Raw genomic sequence first — 4,847 nt, forward strand, 5'->3', positions numbered from 1 at the left:
AATTTGAATTACCATATTTATATTGGATTCCAAAACTTCATAAAAAAATTCTTACAAAAATATTAAGCGGGTTCCAGTAAATATTCTACAAAGCCTCTTTCCTTACGCCTCACTAAAATATTAACAGTTGTAAAGGAGAAACCTCAGGAATACTGTCCAACAATATATTCGAGAAGTGGTGTAAATCTTACGTAGATTTTTAAATTTCTAAAAAACTTTTGGAATATTTGAAATCACAAGAGTTTACCAAAATCAGCAACAAAAATACGATATTTAAACTTTATATACAACTATTCCGGAAGATAAATTAAAGTTCGGGCTTCTGATATCAATGACAGGTGCTTTTTTATTAAAAAAAAATAAAATAAAAAAAAATAAAAAAAGCTACTCGAAAATTGACTTACCTTGTCACTGGTCATTTGCAAAATTATTTTGTTGAAAAAACATTCTGATTGTACAAACAGGTACTCTGAAAGTGATTTTAAAAGAAGATTGAGTTCTGATTGACAATATCTATGTGGTTTTTGGAGACCAGGGTCTTTCAACAATCTACTGAAATCCGCATTGGTACCAATGGCATCCCGTTATTAGTAGAACTATTTTTTAATAATTTGTATTCATTTCAAGCAGAATTTGTTTAAAATCTTCAACGTGAAAAGAAAACATTTGCTGCGGCCTTCAACTCGACATTTAAATATATCGACGATGCATTGTCAAGTAATATTACTTATTTCCATTCTTATGTCGACATGATATATATATATATTTCGATGAGCTTGAAATAAAAGATACCACAGGGTCTGACACATCTTTGGATTTTTTTTTTACTAGAAATTCACGTCAATAGTAATCTGACAACCAAGCTTTATGATACACGTACTGACTGTAACTTTTCAACTTCCCTTACTTATGCAGCAGTATACATCATCACTTGCATACTGGGTTTATATATTTTTGTCAATTCGATACGCTAAAGCATGTAATGCGCATGACCGATTTCTAAAACGAGGTAAGTTATATTGACAAATAAGTTGCTGAAACAAAAAAAAAATATCAGCAGTCTCGTTTTGTCATCATTTCGTAAGTTCTATGGTCAATGACCCTGTCAGAAAATTCACTCTATCATTAAGTCACATGCTGACTGACATTTTTCATACCAATTGTTAGACCAGTATTTACAATGGGGATTGACGACGGATTTTTTACGTTATTTCCCGAGGATGACCAGGAGCACACGGCGAATGTGACCGGTCGGCAGGGGATACTCACTCCTCCATGGCACCTGATCCAATTTTACTGATTTTTAGAGATGTGTGTTTGCTCTGTTCCAAAGTTTGTTGTTTAATGGACATCTGAGCTTTAATACTGTTCGTTATCTTTATAACTTTCATTTGAACATATTTGAAATTCGTCAACCAAGGATGTTTTGGCAAGTTACGTTAAGTTGTTGTTTTGAAGAAGTCAAAATGTTACAGATGGGCAACAGCAGAAAAGCTCACTTGAGCATACAACTCAGATGAACTAAAAGTGAATTGCAAGTAGAGAACCTTTCACACCTATTTATGTAGTATAAAGTCTCAGAAAAATCAACACAATAGTCTCAGAGGAGAGGGGAAAATTACGACAAAGCTGTTCAAATCGAAAGAATTTGATCAGGACCCATAATTCCAAAAAAGAGGTTCACTGCCTAGGTTACTAAAGTTTGCCATCCTGATTATTCCTTATCATGCCTGTTTGAACTTTTTCAATACAAAAAAGCACATATCCCTTTCGGACTACTGCATTATTTGTAATTATTTTCCAAGAACAAAATGAAAAATTAAAAATTTTGACTTTGAAATTGCTAAAACAAGAATATTTCTCAGACACAGATGGTGCAATTGTGCACATATTTTAGTTGGAATTTTTTTCTTTCCTGTGACTGCTCATTGACAAAATTACTTTGTCAAATATCACTCCGATGCCTCACACAAGTACTCTGAAGGGAAACATACAAAGAAAGTTGATATTAAAAGGATGCTGGAGTACGTTCCTCAATGGCAACATTTATGTTGTCTTCGAAGACCAGGCCTTCCAAAAAACTATTGGAATTTTGATTTGCTATAATTGTGCTCTATTTTTTCATATCTGATCTGGGTTTTTTATTCTTATGAAGCAGAATTTATTTAAAACCGTGTTCGTGAGATGAAGAAAACACTAAGTCTTACTTCGGGCTTCTACTCGATATTTAGATATATCGACGACGTATTACAATAGTTACATAAATTCATATGTCAATTCGAGTGAACACGAAAAAAAAAAACACATAGAGTCTGCAACATCTGTTTCATATTTGAATCTTTTACTATATTATAGACTATATATGTTTTGACTGTATTATGATACGAGCCAACTGACAACTGAATTGTATGACAAATGAGCTGACATCAACTTTTCTTCGTCAAATTTCGTGATTTTTTTTTTTATAGAAACATCCCGTTATCACCTGAATATCGTGTTTACATCTCCCAACTTATTCGCCGCAAAAGATCATACTCGGAGTACGATCAGATTTTAAATCGAGACAGGCTACTGATAGATGGAATGTCAGACTGCTCGGCCCAACGACACCTCGGCCCAACGATACCCCGGCCCATTGACACCTCGGCTCCGACGGCTCGGCCCAAATTTGCAGACACCTCGGCTCACATAAAAGACACCTCGGCCCAAACAGAAATTAATTTTTTTAATAAATATATTTATTATTTATGCTGTTATATATCTATGAAACGCAAAAGAAAATTAATTTGATACATTTGCAATCTTCCAAGACGGCAAATTGACGGTAATTAAAGAAAGACAATCCATTAGTAACTTGATTGTAAGTGCTAATCATTAAACAAACAAGAAGACGCAGTGCAGTCTCAAGCACGTGTCATAAGGGGTGGTGACTATGAGGAGTTAATTACGAGAAGCCATAATTGGGAGACTTACTCATGTTAATGAAAAGTTCCTTTAAGAAACCATTGTTGATATTTTATTGAATTGATTTGAAAAAAAATATGAGTTTTCAAAATTAAGCAGTAAAATATATATATCAAAAATAAACAAATCAATAAATCTTGCGGACCAGTGCATAATCTTCTGTGTATACCTATTACATGTACCTCCCAATCAGCAGATTGTAATTTGATGTGCTGTGGTTTGTTAGAAAATACTGAAATATTGAAATAATCGTATATTTATAATATACGTATAGTGATTAAATATACACATATAGTATAATTTTACATTACCGTGGCATAGAAAGTACAAAATAAAAAATTAAACTAATTTAAACAAAGTAAATTTTATTTTATTCCTTGGGCCGAGCAGTCTTCGGTATGGGCCGAGGTGTCAATGATTTTGAGCCGACCTGTCAGGGCCGAGGTGTCAACCAGCACAGGCCGAGGTGTCGTTGGGCCGAGTAGTCTGTCTACCGATAGATGAGTTGAAGTTACATAGATTTCAACAACCTCGTCTAAAGTCAGTATTTCATAAATTCTACGGTCATTATAATGACCTTGTTAGCAAATATAACCTAACATTGAAACATACTGGTATTTTAGCTGACATGTTTCATACCAATTGTTAGGCATTTGTTTGTATATTGTATTTGACTATGGAATACTAGTAACCTTTCTACCTGATCAATACACAGGGCTCATGACGGCTGTGACTGGTCAACTAGGGATTCTTACTCCTCCTAGACACTATTAGTTATCCAGGTTCAATCAAGGGTGTACGGGGAATTAGCCCGGGTTTTATTTCATACACCCTGAGGCCGAAGGCCGAAGGGTGTATGGAATACAACCCGGGGTAAATCCCCGTACACTCTTGATTGGATCTGGATTACGAATTTATTTCCTATGTACTCATAAAAATGCTTTAATTAGTTTGTAAACATCAGAGTGAATCTCAATCTATGGATAGGATAACTAGTTACTACAATGCATCGTGATGTCATGTTATTTGGTTTAAACCCGGCTAAAGTCGGGTGCACGGATATTTACACCCGACTTTATAACCAATCAAAGCTCGTGTTACAAGCTACATAGGAAATAAATGATCCCACCTTTAGAATTTACAGGGGTCATTGTTTTTATGCCCGTTATCGGGCTCGTAATGCTACCAAGTCTAATAAAAAAAATTGCCCAATATTCTCATCACATATAATATAACGGCCTTCGCGACCAGATGAGCTAAAAGTTGGGATAATACATGTATTTTGTTCGATAAGCAGTTATTTTTTATCAGGTGAGCTAGAAAGTAGAGATATTTTTTCTTCTATAATTAGGTATCGCTTTTTTTAATATAGTTATCCGTTCATATTTTAGAGGGATCATAAATAAAAAAAACCCTGAAAGAATTGTCTCTTACTTTCATTTTTTACCCCGATTGCTTTTGAATTCAGAGTAAAATTACCAGGAAAAAAATTGCCTGTCAAATACAGCCGTACGGTGCCTCCTCTCTCGCCTCTGTAACATGTTCGAGAACATCTTGCATATATTCAAGACAATAGATGCAACTTTCTGCTTCTCCAATCGCTCCAATTCGATGACATATTGAAATGTGTCCAAATCTGAGTAATATGACTTTTAACCGGGCGCTTGTCATTGTGTTCATGGATTTAAATTCTCATTGGGAGGCATTTTGAGTAATGGTGGTCGTAAAATCTGAAATTTCAATACTTTGTAATGTGGCCTTTGCACAAACGACACCATTATTACTATTGCAGAAAAGGTTATTAACCAAAGAATGAATCGCCATGATCAGCAAGCTAACTAATCAAAATAAGTCCTTGACATTTTTGTTTCTTTTTCCTTTTT

This window comes from Saccostrea cucullata, unplaced genomic scaffold, assembly GCF_032062105.1.
Source record: "Saccostrea cucullata isolate Sc308-1 unplaced genomic scaffold, CSIRO_AGI_Scuc_v1 ctg30, whole genome shotgun sequence".
Classification (NCBI taxonomy): Eukaryota; Metazoa; Mollusca; class Bivalvia; order Ostreida; family Ostreidae; genus Saccostrea; species Saccostrea cuccullata.